Consider the following 21684-nt stretch of genomic DNA (forward strand, 5'->3'; position numbering starts at 1 on the left):
CCAAACCTGAGCCATTCTTTTTAGGTGACAAATCTGAGGAATTACCACTTGAAAGAGATCTTGGCATCATTGTGGATAGTTCTCTGAAAATATCAACTCAATGGGCAGCAGCAGTCAGAAAAGCAAACGATGTTAGAAATTAAGAAAGCGATAGAGAATATCTTATTGCCTCTGTATAAATCCATGGTACGCCCACATCTCGAATACTACATACAGATGTGGTTGCCTCATCTCAAAAGATTCAGAAAAGGAAAACAAAAATTATTAGGAGTTTGGAATGAGTGCTGTATGAAAAAAGATTAGACAGACTTTTCAGCTTAGAAAAGAGGAGACGAAAGAGGAGATGACAGAATTCTAGAAAATCGTTATAAAAGTAGAGAAAGTGAATAAGGAAAAGTTATGTTATGGGAAGTAAATAAGAACTAGGTATCATCAAATGAAATTAATAAGTAGCAGGTTTAAAACAAACAAAAGGAATCCGAGCAGCGCACAGTCAACCTGTGGAACTCCTTGCAAGAGGATGTTGTAAAGACCAGGACTTCAACAGGCTTCAAAAAAAGAACTAGATAAATTCATGGATGTTAGCCATTGATGGACCTATTAATTAGGATGGGTAGGAATGATATTCCTAGCCTCTTGACAGAGACTGGAAATGGATGACAGGATAGGGATCACTTGATGATTACCTGTTCATTCCTTCTGGGGTACCTGGTATTGGCCACTCTCAGAAGATAAGATAATGGACTAGATGGACCTTTGGTCTGTCTGCATGGCAGTTCTTATTTACTTCATGTAGGTCGGATCCTACATTACATACAGTCTTAGCTACCTCTACAATAACTAATCAAATTTTGCTGGTTTTATATATCCATGTAAGTATCTAATACCTTTTTGGAATCATGCTATGTGGTGAAAAGGTCTATTCTTCTGCCATCCTTTTACTGTTTTGAATTTCCCACCTTTTAGTTTAATTGAACATTATCTTTCCTTGCATGGTCTATGATCTGCATAACTGACTTTAGCAATAACATTAAGGCAAAATGTATAACTGAATATTTCTATACTGCTTGCCATCCCCACCTACAAGTTGTCCTCATGCCACAAGGAAAAAAACCCACTATAGAGTCTAACAGCAATAAAGTGGCAGCAAAAGTCTTGCTAAGATGTGGCATAGGCCAGACAAGTTTTAAAGGCAATAGCACTGCACGTTTATTGATCATGAAGGTGTGACGGGGCAGACGGCCCAGTCGTGCTGCCCCGCACTAAGACAGATGGCGGGCGGGGAGCAAAGCAGATGGGGGGGCGCCAGGCAGCAGCTGGTCGGCAGCGGAGGAACCCGGGGCCACGTCGGCCGCGTCTGAGGGGTAACAGAAGGTTATACTAGTTATGCAATTTTTAATATTAAAATTTTGCAAACAGCTTACAAATACAGAGAGCACCACACAGCAAACTCTAGGAAGATCAACTAGAATGTTCTCTAGTTGCTCCAGTACTTTGAAGTTTGCACATCAAGTTCTAGATCATGTTGTAGGAAACAATGGCATCAGCAAAGAGATTAGTTCAGAACAGTGTTTCCCAATTTTATTTGGCCATGGAACCCTTTTAAATTCGAAAGAATTCTGAGGAACCCCTAACAGTCTAATAAATGGAGCTGAAAAAGTAGACTACAAAGTAAGGATAATAATAAACAAATGCTAAACAAGGTCATGAGATCATCATGTAGTTTAATTGCACATATTTAAAAATAAAAGTCACATATTAATTTTCTTAAGTCATAAAATGTTATTGTAATGGAATTCTCTTGCAGAACCCTTATTTTCACTTTGCAGAATCCTGGGGTTCCGCGGAACACTATTTGGTAAGCACTGGACCAGAGAATGTTAGCTGTTCTACTGGCTTCTGTGGCTGACTACTTATCTCCTCTTTAGGTTGATACCTTGCCACCTTCCCAGGTGCAGAATGACTTCTTCTGAACATCTGTAGTGTACAACTGTCCCAACCAGAAAGAATGTACACCATATTGCTCTGGACAAAGGCCAAGTAACCTTAAAGCTGAACTGAATATAGCCAAGAACTGTCTCCTTGTCAATGGTGTACCATCCCAATGTACAAAGAGAAGCTCAACCCTTTGTGGCCTAGCTGCCACATAATTGCACAGTGCCACAACAGGGCATATCCTTGTCTCTCTAGATAATCTAAGATAACAAACATTTTTCTTGGCTCAAATAAGATGTATCCAGGTAAATGTTCACTGTTTCCTCAGGTCAGCTGGACATCATTCATATACAAGATATCTGGTTGTGTCCAGTTGTGAGTCTTTGTTACCATCTCTTCTACACCAAGTGCCGCCCCATAAAAGGTAAAGTAAACAAGGCACAGAACAAACATTCATAAAGAGAGCTACATACAGACTGTACTGTGCCCAAGAGAGATCACAACACTTCAATAGTTACATGAGATCTGCAGTATCTTTGATTACCTTCTCTCCACTGCAGCCATCTGACAGGTTACAAAATCTTGAAGAGGATCAGGGTGACCAGTGATTCTGGAGAGATAGGAGAGTGCTGCTAAGTACATCAGTATTTTTGGGGAAGAAAAGCCTCGTGATTCCATAGTCACCACAAATCCTCTTTGTTCACCTGGAATTGGCCAAACAGCAGGCATTCCCATCTCTTCTCTAAAGAAAAGAAAGTGCACCGGATCTGCGTGGTAGGCTTGCCAAATTCTGGCATCTCCTGCATGCTTCAACAAATCCAAGGCCTTCCAGGGCCAAGGGCCCAACATACGCTGCTCAGAGACCAGGCAAGGTCCATCTTCTGTAGGAGGTCCAGAAATACATCCAGCTGCAATAAACAAAAATCAGAGTCAGTTAACATGTGCCCCCCCCCCCAAAATAAAAATAAAATAACCCTATGAAATGAAGGTTAAAGTTGGTCAGATCACCATCCCCATCTTAGTCTCGAGCACTTATTCATTGGATAGCATCCAGTCTAGGGAGTCCCCCACTGCGTTAGGCCTGTCACTATAATGGGAGATTCACGCCGCTGCCTCTATCAGAGGAAGCACAGAGTGACAGGAGGGCAGCAACAGGAGGGAGCCGGTCTGTGCAGGGAGCTGGTTTTTAAAATTTGCTCTCCTCACAGACTAGCTCCCACCCACCACCTCACAGGGTGGCACAGGGCTACCCAGGAGTGCACTGGCTGCCGCCCCCAGAGACCAGTCATGTAAGTAATATTTTGTGTGGTCACATGATTATTCAAACAAAAACAAGGACTATGTAGCACTTTAAAGACTAACAAGATGGTTTATTAGGTGATGAGCTTTTGTGGGCCAGACCCACTTCCTCAGATCAAACAGTGGAAGAAAATTGGCACAACCATATATACCAAAGGATACAACCAAAAAAATGAACACATAAGAAAAGGACAAATCAAATTTCAGAACAGAAGGGGAATGAGGGGGGAGGTAAATGTCTGTGAGCTAATGATATTAGAGGTGAAATGTCAAATTTAAAGTGTCAAATTTAAGCATGAATGACAGTTCAGAGGATTCTCTTTCAAGTCTCTTGTTAAAAGGTCTTTGAAGCAGGACACAGGTAATCAGGTCGTTGAGACAATGCCCTTTCTGGTTGAAATGGCAAGAAACTGTTTTTTCTTTGTGATCCTGTCTAAAATTTGACACTTTATAACTAGGTCTTAACAAGGACCCTAATTACATTACCCATTACAAAGATAGCTTCCCCAATTATCACCTCTAATATCATTAGCTCACAGACATTTACCTCCCCCCTCATCCCCCTTCTGTTCTGAAATTTGATTTGTCCTTTTCATATGTGTTCTTTTTTTGGTTGTATCCTTTGGTATATATGGTCGTGCCAATTTTCTTCCACTGTTTGATCTGAGGAAGTGGGTCTGGCCCACGAAAGCTCATCACCTAATAAACCATCTTGTTAGTCTTTAAAGAGCTACATAATTCTGTTTTTTGTTTCAGCAAGACCAGACTAACACGGCTACATATCTATTATCAGAGCTTGACAAATAATGCAATCTACTTGCCCATGGCGAGTAGATTGCAACTCGGAAGAGCCAGGTTCGGGCGATCTGCGCATGCGCACACCGATCTGTGTATGCGCAGATCACCAGACAGCACGGCTGGCAAGTGGGGCTCACTGCGGTTAAGCAAGCCCTGTCTATTATGATTATTCAATTAATTGCTATCTAACATCCCTATACAAATTGTGAAGCACAGCAAGTGCTACACTGGGACAACCATCTTAAAGAGACAAGAAAACCACAGGATTGTAGGTGCCACAGCAAAGCTCTCTATTCCCCAAAGTTTACCAATTCATGCAAGTCCCCCACCACCACCAAATGGGGAAGGGCAATTTTACATTTACACCATACTAAAATTGAGATTACATAGAAATATTAACCCAGTAACAAGTCAAGTGAGTAAGGAGAGTTATTAGCAGGGCTCGACAAATCACTGAATCTACTCACCCGTGGCGAGTAGATTTCAGCTGGTGGCCCCATTCACCGGCGGCACACATGCGCAATGCGGATCTTGCACATGTGCAGTGCGGGGCTGGCGAGTAGGTTTCGCCGCTGTTTGTCAAGCCCTGGTTATTAATTTCACCATTTCAAGCCTTTGACTCTTTTACCCTCTTGCTCCTCATAGAAAAGCCTTTAATAGAGAGATTCACCCATCTCTTCAATAAGAGTCTTGAACTCAGAATGAAGAGGACCAGGATGTGTGTTTCTACAGAGTCTAAGCTAAATAAGTAAGCCATAAACTTTATTAGAAGACACCAAACTTAGACCTTTGTCAGAGATCAAAGGATTGTTCTGAGGCTTTTCTATCCTTTGTAGAGCTTACTCTTAAATGTTAAGATATTTACCTTCCTGAACAGCCCCTCACACTCAGGCTGTATCAACCACGAGGCCAGGGCTCACGGAGATGTCAACCCCAGAAGTAAACCCAGGTGTCTCTTCAGAGGCTGTTTACTAACCTTCCGGCCGACCTAAGCCTGTACACTACAAAGCAGCGGGAGAAAGCGGAGCCAGGGGAGACGCACCCTACACCCGAGGCGCGCGCAGGACCCCACACCTCGCTCATGCGTTTCCCAGCACTACGACTGTGTGCGGAAGCCGCCCTCCTGCCCAAGCCTGTGGGCTGCACATGGCACGAGGCACCCACACTCATTGTGCATGGCACCGGGCAGCATGACCCAGCCCCGCCCCCCTGAGAGGCCAAACAGAACCCCACGGGGCAAGGTGACTGGCTGTTGTGCCCCACCCCCACGCACTCCTTTACCAACCCCTTGCCTTCCCTCCGGGACTCCAGCCCCCGCATGTACCAGGGCTGGGAACTGCCCGGGAGTTACAGCCCATGCCACAGTGCACACTGGAGGCTGGAGTCCCCACCCACCACAGCCCAGCACTCACCGTTTGGTGCATCTCCTAACCCCTGTTCCGTGTGTGGACCCGCCATCCCGCCTTCTCCCCCACCTGCTGGGCCAGCCACTCTCCTGAGCTCCGCATCCCCACCTGGCCCCAAACTGCACAAGGACCTGCGCTGGGGATGACACTTTCACCTGCCCAACAGCCGTGGCGGTTGCTGCTGCTCCAGCCCCTCGAGAAGGGCGGCTGGGGGGCTACGGTGGCCAGGGCTACCCGCTCAGAAAGACGCTCCGCCAGTCACCCCATGCCGGGCTCCAGGGCCAGGAGCCCCAGCAACGCCCAGAGCGGGCTCTGGGTACAGCAGCTCCTCGGGCCAGGCATGGGTGACACGGGGGCCACAGTCTCCTAGGCTGAGGCGGCAAACGAGTTTCGCAATGAATGTCACACTCTCCCACTCTTTTCTGCCTAAGCCAACCTGCTCCGAGCCTATCAGGGTGCCTCGCAGTCTTTTCTGCCCTCCCGATAGGTGAAATTGGCACTTGACCAGCCATAGTTGCACCGCGCTTTTTGGAGGACTCCTTAACAGGAGCGTGGGGTCTTCATCTGCCCATGGTTACTCATCTGACCATAGGGCAGGGCGCCAAACCTTCCTGAGTTTCCGTCTCACCACAAGTGCTAATGCAGTCAGATTAAAAACGTTAAATCTCCTACCTTTTAGGAATGAATTTAAAAAACAACAAATAGTCTGGTAGCACTTTAAAGACTAACAAAACATGTAGATGGTATCCTGAACTTTTGGAGTCTGGAGTGACTCTTAGGAATGAATAGTAGTAGAGAGGTAGCTGTGTTATTCTGATCTTGCTAAAACAAAAAGAAAAACTATGTAGCACTTTAAAGTCTAACAAGGTGGTTTAATAGGTGACGAGCTTTTGTGGGCCAGACCCACTTCCTCAGATCAACAGGATCTGAGGAAGTGGGTCTGGCCCACGAAAACTCATCACCTATTAAACCAGTGGTCCCCAACCTTTTGGGGCTGCCAGGCACCTGAGGTTGGGGGCAGCGCATGCACCATGCGCCTAGGATGCAAGAATGGCTTGAGCCGGCCCTGGTCACTAGGCGGGCGCACATAAATGACCCAGCGGGCACAATGGGGCCCGCGGACACTGTGTTGGGGACCATGGTATTAAACCATCTTGTTAGTCTTAGGAATGAGTCACTCCAGAGTTACTGTTGTTCCCTGCCACTGCACCTGCCATCTGTGGAGACAATATTGTAGCATGGTGAATTATGTCTCAATAGATGGCAGGTACATCATCACATAAGAAGGGGTAGTATGTCAGACTGGATCATCTCATTAAATAGTGATACCAGACCTTTGGTATTTTTATTGTCTCCCATCACTGTTTGTCCAACAGAATGATACCAGATTTGGCACATCTGCCTAAAATATGTTTATACTCCCTGCTAGCTCCACCAGCAAAAAACTAGATCAGGTTGGATAGTCTCACCTCAAGCTGGAAGGTCTTAAACTTGATATTTGACCATATACAAACAGATTTGGAGGCCTCAATTTTATGAGATTAAATGGAAATTGCTAGAAAAAATCATAGGTTTTTTTTAAAGAAAGAATGTTGATAAGGAGTTATGCATTGTGGCTATTTACAGCAAAGGGTGGGCAAAAAGCACTGAGCTTGTTTATTCAAGCATTTACTTGCTTGTGGAATAACTGTGCCAGTGGGTATATGGACGGCAAACCTATTTATTGTGTGATGCAATGTTTTGGAAAGACCTGCTAGCCAGGCTGCAGTCATGGTTATGGATCCAATTTGAAAAGACGGATCATGTTTCTGTAACTGGACATAGCAACAATTATGCATCAGCTTTAGTTGTAAATAGGACTTAAGCTAACAAAAATGGGAATGCAATCAATGTGGACACATATCATGTTTACTCACGTTACTATATTGTGCTTTCCAACATCTTTTCATTTGGGAGAAAAATATGTCCCAGATCACACATCTTACTACAGGTTGAACCTCTCTCTGGTCTGGCAATATGCATGGTCCAGCATGATTTTAGTTAACTGGATATTCACTTATCATGGATATGGCCAAGTTTCCCGCATTCCAATAGAGTTTGTTTACAGCCACCAGTCCTGCCTTTCAGTGTTCTGTGCTAATATTTAGCTCAAATTTACCCCTAAATATCTTCTAAGAGCCTAGTAAGCTGTGGAAGAGTTGGTAATGCTGCTAGACAATATTGACTTCTCATAGTTGAGCAAATTCTCTGGTTTGGCACCAGTCAGACCCTGAGGGTCCTGGACTAGAGGGGTTCTACCTGCACTCTAAAACTGGCAGTGCATGATCACTTGTGAAAAATGCAGATTACAAAGCTTGCTGCAATTTAAGTTTGCCATGCATCTGACAATATAATGCAATATATGCTTAATATAAATAGATTTACCAAATGTAATACATCATTCTCACTTTTGTACAGATGGAAGTTTTTTTCTGGGCTTTTCTGTGTGCAGTTTGTGTGAGCCCAGCTTTTTTGGCAGGTGTTTCCGGTGCAGAAAGAAAACATCTCTCTGTGGTTAGGTTGTTTAGTTTACTGTACTCCATCACACTCTCCAATCAGCTCAGAGCACAAAAGGCTCAACCACTTTATTTGGGGCCTGTTGTGAAAAACTCCTGAGTTTGTGGGACACAGTAATACTGAAACATAAGTATTTTACACAAATGTTGAAACTGCAGAGTAACCAAAAGAAAACTAAATTAAAATCACTGTCAGCTTTTCAGTTGTAATATCCACACACTGTAAACTAGATACTGTGTTGACACTGCTGCAGTGAGTCTTTCAAACAAATACCATATCAATTATAAATAATACTTTGCATTTCTTTAATAACTTCCATTTAAGTGAGTGATGCATACTAAAAACATTGACTTAGCTTCATATCACTCCTGGTAAATAGGGAAGTACTGCTATCTCTATTCTACAGCTGAGGATGGACTCACACTGAGAATAAGTGATTTGCTAAATGTTACTAAGCAGACAGTGACAGAGCCAGGAATCATAGAATCATAGAACTGGAAGGGACCTCGAGAGGTCATTGAGTCCAGTTCCCCGCCCTCAAGGCAGGACCAAGCTCCGTCTACACCATCCCTGACAGATGTCTATCTAACCTGTTCTTAAATATCTCCAGAGAAGATATTCCACCACCTCCCTTGGCAATTTATTCCAATATTTGACCACCCTGACAGTTAGGAATTTTTTCCTAATGTCCAATCTAAACCTCCCTTGCTGCACTTTAAGTCCATTACTCCTTGTCCTGTCCTCAGAAACCAAGAGGAACAATTTTCTCCTTCCTCCTTGTGACACCCTTTTAGATATTTGAAAACCGCTATCATGTCCCCCCTTAATCTTCTTTTTTCCAACTAAACGAGCCCAGTTTATGAAGCCTGGCTTCATAGGTCATGTTCTCTAGACCTTTAATCATTCTTGTCGCTCTTCTCTGTACCCTTTCCAATTTCTCCACATCTTTCTTGAAATGTGGCGCCCAGAACTGGACACAGTACTCCAGCTGAGGCCTAACTAGTGCAGAGTAGAGCAGCAGAATGACTTCACGACTTTTGCTTACAACACACCTGTTGATACAACCTAGAATCATATTTGCTTTTTTTGCAACAGCATCACACTGTTGACTCATATTCAACTTGTGGTCCACTATGACCCCTAGATACCTTTCTGCCATGCTCCTTCCTAGACAGTCTCTTCCCATCTTGTATGTATGAAACTGATTGTTCCTTCCTAAGTGGAGCACTTTGCATTTCTCTTTATTAAACCTCATCCTGTTTACCTCTGACCATTTCTCTAACTTGCTAAGGTCATTTTGAATTATGTCCCTATCCTCCAAAGAAGTTGCAACCCCACCCAGTTTGGTATCATCTGCAAACTTAATAAGCGTACTCTCTATCCCAATATCTACGTCATTGATGAAGATATTGAACAGTACGGGTCCCAAAACAGACCCTTGAGGAACTCTACTTGTTATCCCTTTCCAGCAGGATTTAGCACCGTTAACAACAACTCTCTGACTACGGTTATCCAGCCAATTATGCACCCACCTTATCGTGGCCCTATCTAAGTTATATTTGCCTAGTTTTATCAATAAGAATATCATGCGAGACCGTATCAAATGCCTTACTAAAGTCTAGGTATATGACATCCACCGCTTCTCCCTTATCCACGAGGCTCGTTATCCTATCAAAGAAAGCTATCAGATTAGTTTGGCATAACTTGTTCTTCACAAACCCATGCTGGCTATTCCCTATCACTTTATTACCTTCCAAGTGTTTGCATATGATTTTCTTAATTACCTGCTCCATTATCTTCCCTGGGACAGATGTTAAACTGACCGGTCTGTAGTTTCCTGGGTTGTTCTTATTCCCCTTTTTATAGATGGGCACAATATTTGCCCTTTTCCAGTCTTCTGGAATCTCCCCTGTCTTCCATGATTTTTCAAAGATCATAGCTAAAGGCTCAGATACCTCCTCTATCAGCTCCTTGAGTATCCTGGGATGCATTTCATCAGGACCTGGTGACTTGCTGACATCTAACTTTCCTAAGTGATTTTTAACTTGTTCTTTGTGTATCCTATCTTCTAAACTTACCCTCTCTCTGCTTGTATTCACTACGTTAGGCACACCTCCAGACTTCTCAATGGAGACCGAAACAAAGAAGTCATTGAGCATCTCCGCCATTTCCAAGTTTCCTGTTACTGCTTCTCTCTCCTCACTGAGCAGTGGGCCTACCCTGTCCTTGGTCTTCCTCTTGCTTCTAATGTATTTATAAAAGGTCTTCTTGTTTCCCTTTATGCCTGTAGCTAGTTTGATCTCATTTTGTGCCTTTGCCTTTCTAATCTTGCCCCTGCATTCCCGTGTTGCTTGCCTATATTCATCCTTTGTTATTTGTCCTAGTTTCCATTTTTTATAGGACTCCTTTTTTATTTTGAGATCATGCAAGATCTCCTTGTTAAGCCAAGCTGGTCTTTTGCCATATTTTCTATCTTTCCTACACAGCGGAATTGTTTGCTTTTGGGCCCTTAACAACGTCCCTTTGAAATACTTCCAACTCTCCTCAGTTGTTTTTCCCTTCAGTATTGCTTCCCATGGGACCTTACCTACAAGTTCTCTGAGCTTATCAAAATCTGCCTTCCTGAAATCCATTACCTCAATTGTGCTGGTCTCCCTTCTACCTTTCCTTAAGATCATGAACTCTATTATTTCATGATCACTGTCCCCCATACTGTCTTCCACTTTCAAGTTCTCAACTAGTACCTCCCTATTTGTTAAAATCAAATTCAGAACAGCTTCTCCTCTGGTAGCTTTTTCAACCTTCTGAAACAGAAAGTTGTCTCCAATGCAGTCCAGAAACTTATTGGATAGCCTGTGCCCCGCTGTGTTAGTTTCCCAACATATGTCTGGATAGTTGAAGTCCCTCATCACCACCAAATCTTGGGCTTTGGATAGTTTTGTTAATTGTTTAAAAAAGGCTTCATCCACCTCTTCCACCTGGCTAGGTGGCCTGTAGTAGACTCCTAGCATGACATCACCCTCATTTATTACCCCTTTTAGCTTAACCCAGAGACTCTCTACACAGCTATCTCCTACATTCAACTCCACTTCAGTCCAAGTGTGTACATTTTTAATATACAAGGCAACCCCTCCTCCCTTTTTTCCCTGTCTGTCCTTCCTGAGCAAGCTGTACCCTTCCATACCAACATTCCAATCGTGTGTCCCATCCCACCAGGTTTCTGTAATACCAATGATATCATAGTTGTATTTATTTGTTAGCAATTCCAGTTCTTCCTGCTTATTACCCATACTTCTCGCATTTGTATATAGGCATCTAAGATACTGATTTGATCTTGCCTCCCTGTTGTGCCCTGACCCTCCTTTCTCCTTGTCATTATAGGCCGTAGTCCCCCCCATTTCCAACCCATCTCCCAGTCCCGCACATTCAGCACTTACCTGTGGGCTTTGCTGACCTGTCCCCGTCGAACCTAGTTTAAAGCCCTCCTCACAAGGTTAGCCAGTCTGTGTCCAAACAAGGCCTTCCCGCTCCTAGAAAGGTGAACTCCATCTCTGCCAAGCAGTCCTTCCTGGAAGAGCACCCCGTGGTCAAGGAAGCCGAAGCCCTCCTGGCGACACCATCCTCGCAGCCAGGCATTAACCTCCAGGATGCACCTCTCTCTGCCCGGGCCCCTATCTTTGACAGGAAGGATCGAAGAGAAATAAAACCCATTAGCCTAGTTTGGAGCTTAGATATACCAGATTTACTTAAGTGTAACTCTAGATCTTGGGGTATCACTGACATACCCCAAAACAGGTGTGTCATGTTACTGGATCTTGAGGGGAGCAGACAGATCACTGATGCACCCCTAGGTGGGGATGTTGGCCCCAAAAATGGTATAGAAGGGGGCCATGTGAGGTATTGAATAGAAGCTTACTGTCTGATAATCCTATGTACGCTGTTCATGTGTTTGTATAACGTCTGTGTGTACAATTATTAGCCTGTACTTGTATGGATACTGAAGATTTCCCTGCATGTGGTTGAGCATTGGGCAGGGCCGGGTCTGTGGAGATGCTAATTAGCGAGGCCCTGTGGGACAATGGCTCACAATGGGCCAAGGACACACCTAAAGAATGGGGGCTGTCACCTGAGAGCTGCCAGTAGGGAACACAGAGATTGGCCTCTGGCCAGGTGACCTGCTACAGCCAAGAAGGGACCAGGAAGGAGGGATAAATAGGCAATGTGGTCGACGCCATCTGGTTCTCAGCTGAGCACTTCATCCCAGAGGCAGCATTGCAGGGATTGAAGAGCCCGGAAGACCTGTGAACCCATCCTGATTCTAGGATGTGCAACAAGAACTTTTAAACCAGCCGCTGTAACATCTCTGCTAGAGCCTGCATCGAGAACTGGGAGATTCGATGCATGTAATGTATGATTCTTTAGCAACCTTACTCTCATGCTTTTCTTTCTTGTGATAATAAACCTTTAGTTGTTAGATGCTAAAGGATTGGCCCAGCGTGATTTGTGGGTAAGGTCCAAAGGGTAAATTGACCAGGGATCTGTGGCTGGTTTCTTGGGACCGGACAGAACTTGTTCGGGGTAGGTGGGATTGGGTGCCAAGACCCCCCACCTGTGTATGAGGCCTGGAGCCATCTGGGGCACGGATATTGCTGGGGTGTCAGAGGGGTTTTGCTCATGAGGCTTCAGGCAGGCAGCTGAAGCGCTCTGTGGGACTGGTTTGTGGCCTGTTTGGAGAGGTCACCAGTCTGGGGGCTGTAAGGAGCCCCGGATTTGAGCAATTCACCCTGAGCGGACGCCCTCAGCTGTGCCCAGACTCGGCCCGGTCCGTCACAAGGTGATATTAAAGTAAACCTCTAGATCTCCTGATTTCTTATTCCATCTGACTTCCTCTAGCCTAAGTGATTAGTAGTTCTAAAAGAACTGTTAATATAGGGGAAATGTTTTTAAATTAACAATTAATATACATGAGCACCAAGAGACTTTAATTTACTTGTTTCCTAGATGTCTGGCAAAGCAGGTTTGAACCTCCTCCTCCTACCTGTGAAGTGAAGCCTCACTGGTCTTTGCCAGTTAAGGGATGTAAGACTATTTCCCAGGACCCTGTGGGTTTGTCTATCTCTTGCCATAAAAATGTATGAGTGTTCCTCTGCTCTCCCACATCTAGCTCCATAAGGGATCAAGCAGAAGACAGGAACTTTTTGTCTATCCATAGAGTCTCAGCCCAGCAGTTTGACGCTGGCTAAGTATTGCCATGCCCAGTGTTGCTTTGATGATTCCTGCCCCAGGCCTTATCAGCATAGTGCTTATAGCCCCTGCCTCAAATCAGAAATTATGGATGGAGACTGCAAATCAGGAAAAACAATTAAAATAACTTGGGGAAGATAGTGACTGCTATGTATATATTACTAAAATGCAACTCCAAATATATGACAACCAGTGCAAATCACAATTCATAGTGGCTTTGCCCACCTTCATAAGGAAGCAACCTGTGGTTCGTACAGGTTAAACAATATATGTTAAGTTGTTAGTATAGACAAGGCAATTGTGCAGTTGAATTAAAGCCTTGGCAGAGTTTTGTAGTTCACGGCAACCAGCAAACAAACGATAAAACTACTGGGATAAAATGACACTAGGATTTTAAAACAGCAGTTACACATGACATTTGCCTTGAGATGTGTATTAGTGTAAACTGTATCTGTGCTAGGGTGCAGTACACTGGGTGCAGCTCACATTGGTGGCTGAGTTCCTAGTACAGTGAAGGCCTTAAACAAATGAAGGGACTGCTCATTGTAGAAGGAATCTAAACTTCTGCTTCCACAATATCTATATATTTCAGATCTGCAACTTCAGGTTTTGTATTGCAGCAGATACACTGTTAGTGCTCAATAATAAATATGAATCCTTATGTACATAGACTCATAGTATTGGAATGGACCTTGAAAAATCATCTAGTCCAGTCCCTTGAACCCACAGCAGGACTAAATCTAAACCGTCACTGACAGGTTTTTGTCTAACCTGCTCTTAAAAATCTCCAGTGATGGAGATTCCACAACCTCCGTAGACATTTATTCCAGTATTTAACTACCCAGACAAGTTTGGTAGTTTTTCCTAGTGTCCAACCTAAACCACCTTTGCTGCAATTTCAGCCTATTGCTTCTTGCCCTGTGCTCAGAGATTAGAGCGAATATTTTCTCTCTCTCCTCCTTGTAACAACCTTTAATGTCCTGGAAAATGGTTAGTCTCTTAGGGTATGTCTACACTACAGTGTTATTTCAAAATATCTTATTTAGAAATAGTTAATTCGAAATAAGATCATTTGAAATAACGCATCTACACACAAAATGCATTTTGAAATAGCGTTCTGCTATTTCAAAATAGTGCGTCCACACTGATTGGACTCTGAATCGCATTTAAGGCCAGCTGAAAACGGTTCCGGCAGGGCATCAGGTCAGTAGTTACTTTGTGTGGCTGCTGCCTAAGGCTATCTGAGGGTTGTGCTTAAAGGGACCCCCCCCCCACCCGGACAGCCGGTTCTCAACTTTCCCTGCTTGCTTCCCTACCTCACTGGGAGACAGGAAAGCATTTTTGTCTCTGTCTGCTTTGGTTGCCCTGACTCGGGACACCACAGCACTTGGCACCATGGAGCCAGAGCAGCCCATGGGCACTGTGGTGCTTCTTTTGGACATGTTGCTGCAAGCCTGGCTGCACTTTCTGCAGGCTGCCTTGCAGCATCTGCTGCAGCCTGATCCCCATGCTGTCCTCCGGACCCTCTGGGGGATGGGGAGGAGCAGCTGCAGCTCCTGGATGCCAGTGTGCCCCGCCGCATCTGGCATCTGGACACCAGCAACAATTGGTGGGACTACATCATCCTGAAACGCTGGGGAGACCAACAATGGACCCAGAATTTCAGGATGAAGGAGGACACCTTCCTTGAGCTCTGAGAGTGGCTCACCTCTGCTCTGCAGCAACAGGACATGCACATGAGGCCCGCCATTCCCCTCTACAAGCATGTGGCCATCATCCTCTGGAAGCTCTCCACGCTGGATAGCTACCGATCCGTGGGGAACCAGTTCAGCATGGGGAGATCCACCATCAGAGCCATGCTCATGCAGGTATGGCAATCTCCGGCCACTGTGCCAGGAGGGGGAGTGCGAGGAGGGGATAGGCTACCCTAGGGAAAAGGGGGGAGGGGATGCAAGTCCCTTCCATGGGAGGATTTGTTCTGTCCCACCCACACTATGCACTGCCCGCGGTGGCCAGGATTGCAGGGGGGGTTGCTCCTGAGAGTGGGGGCACAGGGCAGTAGAGGGGAAGGAGCACTCTCAGCCACCCTGGCACCCTAGTGGCTCTCAGTGGTTTTGTGTGTCCCTCTGCAGGTGGTCAAGGCCATCAACAGAGTGCTGCTCTGCAGAGTCATCCACCTCATTCATGTGGATGCAGTGATCAAGGGGTTTTGCACCCTGGGCTTCCCCAACTGCTGGGGGGGGGAATCGATGGGATGGACATCCCCATCTGTGCTTCAGACCACCAGACCTCCCTGTACATCAATTGGAAGGGATACTTCTCGGTCATCCTGCAGGTTGTGTCTGACCATCAGGGCCAGTTCCTGGACATTAACATGGGCTGGTCTAGCAATGCACACAATGCACGGGTTTACCGCAACTCCTCTGTGTGCCAAAGGCTGCACGCTGGGACTTTCTTCCCTGACCGCCATATCAGGGTCGGGGATGTAGACGTGCCTGGTGGGGGATGTGGCCTATCCACTACAACCCTGGCTGATGAAGCCCTACACGGGACACCTCAACCCCTCCCAACAGGCCTTTAATGCCAAGCTCATCAGGCCCCGCATCATGGTGGAGAGGGCATTCGGCCGGTTGACGGCCCATTTTAGATGCTTCCTCACACGCCTGGACCTATCCAAGTGGAATATTCCGCACGTGGTAGCAGCGTGTTGTGTGCTGCATAATTTGTGCGAGAGGAAGAGGGAGGCTGTCCTGCTGGGCTGGATGGTTGAAGCCGATCACTTGGCTGGCCTATACACACAGCCCCACGCGATTGCCAGCTGAGAGGCCCATCGGGGGGCTATCCATATCTGGGAGGCCCTGTGGGAGAGCTTCCACCTGGAGGAGGACTACAGTCTCCCTGGTGTGCCCCACTAGGGGCTTGTGCCTCATTTCACCCTCACATCCTTTCACTGACCCCTCCCTAACCCTCCTTCCCATTAAATAAAGACACGTGTTGACAAAAACAAACTCTGTTTATTGAACATAACTGGGGTGTGTGTGGGGGGGGGGGGAAATGAGGACGGGAGAGGGGAGGGGGAAACCTGGGAGGAGGGAGCTGGAGCGGGGAGGAGAAGCTCAGGGTTGGGGGCCTTGCTGGCCCACCTGTCTCCCAGCACTGAAGGTGCGGGGGCCTCGGCATTCCCAGGGGGGAGCAGCTATGGTGGGGGAGGGGGGAGGCAGAAGAAGTGGGAGGGGGAGCAAGAGTGGGAGGAGGAGAAGGAGCGGTAGCTGGGGCAGCAGCAGGGGCTGGAGCAGCAGAAGGCAGCAACCTCTGCACCAGGGTCTGCAGGTGGTTGGAGATGGCACAGCCCTGAGCAAGCAGCTCCTGCCAGCTCTCCCGCCGCAGCTGCAAGTCTTCATGCACCCAGTGGTCGAGGGTGTGATGCTGGCCTCGCAGGATCCCCATGTGCTGCTGCAGTACTCCTCCTGGTTACAGGTCATCCTGCTGGCCCGGGTGCGGGAGACTGTTCTAGGCGGGGTGGTGCGCCCTGCACTAACAGCTGTGGAGAAACAAGAGAAGTGGTCAGTTATCCCTGGGGCCACAGTGGATGAAGCCCAGTCCCCCTCTGCAAGGCGAGGACGGCAGGTCTCCACACCATTGGCGTTGATGTGCTTGCACACAGGCCATGTTCGGCATGTCCTGCTATCCCCGGGAGGGTGAGCTGGCCCGGGAACTGCACCTATGCCCCTGTGCTGTATATAGTGTGGGGGTGGAGGGGAGGGTAGATGTGCCTTGCCTCTGCATGGAGGAGGCTTGGGGGGGGAGGGCATCATGCAGTGTCCCACCCCGAGGTCAGGAGAACATCATGTGCCTTCATACATACATGCATGTGGGTAACAGGCCAGGGCCCCTGTGGGCTAGCCAGCCAGGGACACATGCCCAGGGTGGCACGGCACATGCACAGGTTGCTGTGTGCTCCGTGGTCAGCAAGGCCCAAACGCACAGTCCTGGTCTCCCTCTCCCTCCCCCACACACCGCACCCTGCCCCACATAAGGGGACAGTGATGGCACTCACATGTTGAGGCCTCCCCAGCCTCGGATGACACTGGTGGCATGGATGCTGTGATACCTTGGGGGTCCTGGGAGAGTGTCACACTCCCTCTGGGCTCCTGCAACTCCTGGCCATCGTCCTCCTCCGTGCCCTGCTCAGGGCCTTCTGCCCCAGGGTCGATTACCACCTGAGAGGCACGGACCATCTGACCCCCCAGGATGTGGTCCATGGCATCATAATAGGGGCAGGCGTCTGGGTCAGCCCCTGGTTGGGAGCTGCCCCAGGAGGCCCTGGCATAGGCCTGCCGCAGCTCTTTGATTTTCATGCGCACCTGCTCCTGGGTTCACATGTGGTCTTTGGTGGCCAGGCTGTCAGCCATCTGCCTGTAGACGGCTGCATTCCTGCATCTAGTGTGGAGATCATGGACATTGGAAGCCTCCCCCCAAATCTCAATGAGGTCCATGATCTCCACACTGGACCAGGAAGGTGTCCGCCTTTTGCGGCCCCTGGCAGTCTCTTGGGAGCTGCCAGCCTGCTCCTGGGGAGCGGTGGAGGGCTAGGTGCCAGTGGGTTGCTGGTTCATGCTGGGCCAGGTGCATGGACTGCTGGCTCTGTGCTAGCAGACTTACAGCTGGCACAGGCACTGTGGCCAGAGTCTACCCTTTTAAGGGCTCCAGGGCTGGGGGGCAGGGAGCAGAAGAATTTTCCTGGTTTGGCCCAGAGTGGCCACCAGGGCACCCTGGGAAGGGCTGGAGGCCCCCTATTTCAAAATAAGCATCTACACGGTGCTTATTTCGATTTAGCTATTTCGAATTTGATGTTATTCCTCCTGGAATGAGGTTTACCAAATTCGAAATAAGCACTCCACTATTTCGATTTAATTTTGAAATAGCAGTTTGGCTGTGCAGACGCTAGGAAAGTTATTTCGAAATAATGACTGTTATTTCGAAATAACTTTGCTGTGTAGACATACCCTTAGTCTATTCCTTTCATGACTAAACAAACCCAATTTTTTCAATCTTGCTTCATAGGTCATATTTTCAAGCTCTTTAATTCTTTTTATTACTCTTCTCTGGACTTTCTCGAGAAATGGACACAATACTCCAATCAAAGTCTAATCAGCGTGGAGTAGAATGGAAGAATTACTTCTTGGCTGCGTCTAGACTGGCATGATTTTGTGGAAATACGTTTAACGGAAAAGTTTTTCCGTTAAAAGTATTTCCGCAAAAGTGCATCTAGATTGGCATGGATGCTTTTGCGCAAAAAGTGCTTTTGCGCAAAAGCATCCGTGTCCAGTCTAGATGCGATTTTGCTCAAGAAAGCCCCGATCGCCACTATAGCCATCGGGGCTTTTTTGCACAAAACAGATCTTCCCAGTCCACACTGGCCCTCTTGCACAAGTATTCTTGCGCAAGAGGGCTTTTTCCCTGAGCAGGAGCATGGAAGTATTTGCGCAAGAAGCACTGATTTTGTACATTACAAAGTCAGTGCTCTTGCGCAAATTCAAGTGGCCAGTGTAGACAGCTGGCAAGTTTTTGCACAAAAGCAGCCGCTTTTGTGCAAAATCTTGCCAGTCTAGACATACCCTTTGTGTATTGCTTACAATACTCTTGCTAATGCAACCTAGAATTGTGTTTTCTTTTTTTTCTCTCTTTTTTTTTGTAACAATGTTACATTTGTGATCCACTATGACCTACAGATCTCTTTCTGCAACACTCCTTTCTAGCAGTCATTTTTCCATTGTTCCGTAAGAATAGTACTTTCCATTTATCTTCATTGGCTTTCTTCCTATTTACTTCAGAACATTTCTCATTTGTTTAGATCATTTTGAATTTTAATCCCATCCTCCAAAATACTTGCAATCCCTCACAGCTTAATATTATCTGCAAACTTTATACATGTACTCTCTCTGCCATTATCTAAATCATGTATGAAGATATTGAACAGAACTGGACCAGGAATTGATCCCTGAAGGATCTCACTCAATGTTTTACATTTTAGTTACATTCATAGGTAACAACTTTTTAAATGAATTGTACATTCATTCAGATAAACACAATAACTGGATGTGGTTGTTGAAATTATAAGCAGGGAACTAAACTAAATTAAAATTGTAATTAAACCATTTAAGTTATAACCCTATTAAGATGAATAAGGCAGGTCACAGCGTTTTTGTTTCAATTGGTCAGAATATGCCTCTAAATTATACTCGAAGGGTATGCAACACTAGAAACCAAACTCTTATGATTAACTCTGTGACATATGATCATTAATGGATGAGGTCTTTTAAAATAGAGTAAAATAAAATTGAGAGAATTATAAAACAAATATATGGCAATACAAGAGATAAGAATAAAATTATTTTATATATCTTGTTACTTTCCACTGTTTCTGGATTCAGATAGACATTTGTGGCATGGTGAATTAACGTGCAAAAGGCAGTCACGAGTCAAGACGAAACAGAGGGTATGTGAAGGAGAGAAGAGGGAACTTATTTAAGAAATAAGACTTTGATAAGATCAGATAGGCTAAAAGACAAGTATCAAGTGAGTCATTCTTAGAGACTTTTTAATTGACACACACACACACACGTACGTGTGTGTGTGTGTGTGTGTGTGTGTGTGTGTGTGTGTGTGTGTGTGTGAGGAACCACAAACAGTTTATCCAAAGCAGTGAATAAAGTTTGGCATGGATTTGGGACACGCCAGATGGGTATTTCATAACATTCTTAGAGTGTACATGTGTATAAACACTTTTGTGAATGAGGATATGGGGGCAGATCAAGTAACGAGGTGTAAAACAGTCCCACAGGAGAACAAGAAGAGAAAGAAAGGAATGATAGGAGACACCTTATACTTAAGGGCTTGTCTACACCAGAAAGTTGTATCAGTTTCATGTATGGCATGATATTAAATTGGTTTAGTAGTTATTCTGATATAGCTATTCCACTATAATTCATACCCTTTCATGTGTAGACAAGCTCTTAAACTGATACAAACCCTGAATGGATGCTGATTGCATTTAAAAGGTGTCCTGTTTGGGTTTAAAGTCAATAACTGATTTTAGTTAAACTGGTGCAACTTCTGTTTCTAGACAAAGCCTAAATCCTCTTAACAGACTGGGGATTTCAGCCAATTTAGCTGAAAAGATGTCTCTAGTATAGGCCCAATTGCTATAAAGTATAACCACACCTATGAAGCTTAACTCAGCTCAAAATCATTATAAACTGCAACTCCAAGTATACAGTAACCAGTGCAAGTCACAGTTCATAGTGGTTTTGCCTTTCTTCAGAAGGAACAAAATTTTTTTTAGACAGTGGTACTTGTTAAATAATATATGTTAAAATGCTGTTGTAGCAAGGCATATAGTGTGGCTGAATTAAAGCTTTTGGGGAGTTTGGAGTTCACATTAACCAGCAAACAAGTGTTAAAATTACAACTGGCCTTACCTAGACGGGGATTTCAATGAATCAGTTAACAGCTGTTAACATTTCACCTTTTCCCTAGTTTAGACATGGTCTAAGCCTAACAATTTAAACAATTCAGACTACAAATTTCAATACACTGAAATGATTTACAAACTTACAATGTACAGTAAATTCACTGGGAATTACTAGGTCACAAAGTATACTTCATATACAGTAAATATGGCAATATCTCTTTCAGAGAATGGAAATTATTAATCTATATACAATCCTAATGAGCTGTTGCATGGAAATTCAGAACTGTTCTGACTCATATACTCGGCAAACAACTTCATGAGACTGCAGTTTCACTTTTTGATGTGGCTTCATTATAAAAGTTGAAGCTGATTGACTTACTATGATGAAATAATATTCCTTCCACTTTGCTAAACACTTGGAGATAGAAAGACCAAGCTGCTAAATTGATTTTTGTACCCGTACTTTAAGAAGTTCAATCCTTAGCATGAACAGGAAGGAAACAAATATCATCTTATCACTTATGAAAGAAGCAAAGAACTTTATCTTGGCTTCAGAGATACATGTATAAAAGGGATTAGATCAGTGATGCTCCGACTGCGACATGAGAGATGCAAATGGCTCTTTAATGCATCTCCTGCAGTTCATGATATTAAAACACTGTATGATTTAATTATTAGCCAATCTAAGTTATTAACCAATTACAATGTTTATTATGCTATTAATCAATTAAGTTATCCTCTTGTACTAAGTGTTCATCTTATTTGCTTTGAGAAATATATATATACAGGCAGTCCCCGGGTTACGTACAAGATAGGGACTGTAGGTTTGTTCTTAAGTTGAATTTGTATGTAAGTCGGAAATGGCATCCAGATTCAGCCGCTGCTGAAACTGACCAGCGGCTGACTACAGGAAGTCCGAGGCAGAGTTGCTCTGCCCTGGGCTTCCTGGAATCAGCCGCTGATCAGTTTCAA

General features: G+C 45.3%; 1 long non-coding RNA gene across 2 annotated transcripts; it reads right to left on the bottom strand.

The window, feature by feature from the left end:
• Positions 1–1774: 1774 nt before the first annotated feature.
• On the bottom strand, positions 1775–12072 carry LOC142829465 (uncharacterized). 2 transcript variants are annotated; one of them, XR_012903883.1, is made up of 3 exons: positions 11432–12072; positions 2640–2843; positions 1775–2545 (listed from the first exon to the last, which is right to left on the bottom strand). It is a non-coding gene; the product is annotated as an uncharacterized LOC142829465 (long non-coding RNA). The 2 variants fall into 2 exon arrangements; XR_012903884.1 differs by lacking the exon at positions 11432–12072 and adding an exon at positions 4500–4934.
• Positions 12073–21684: the final 9612 nt, after the last annotated feature.

This window comes from Pelodiscus sinensis, chromosome 5, assembly GCF_049634645.1.
Source record: "Pelodiscus sinensis isolate JC-2024 chromosome 5, ASM4963464v1, whole genome shotgun sequence".
In the NCBI taxonomy this organism is placed as follows: domain Eukaryota; kingdom Metazoa; phylum Chordata; order Testudines; family Trionychidae; genus Pelodiscus; species Pelodiscus sinensis.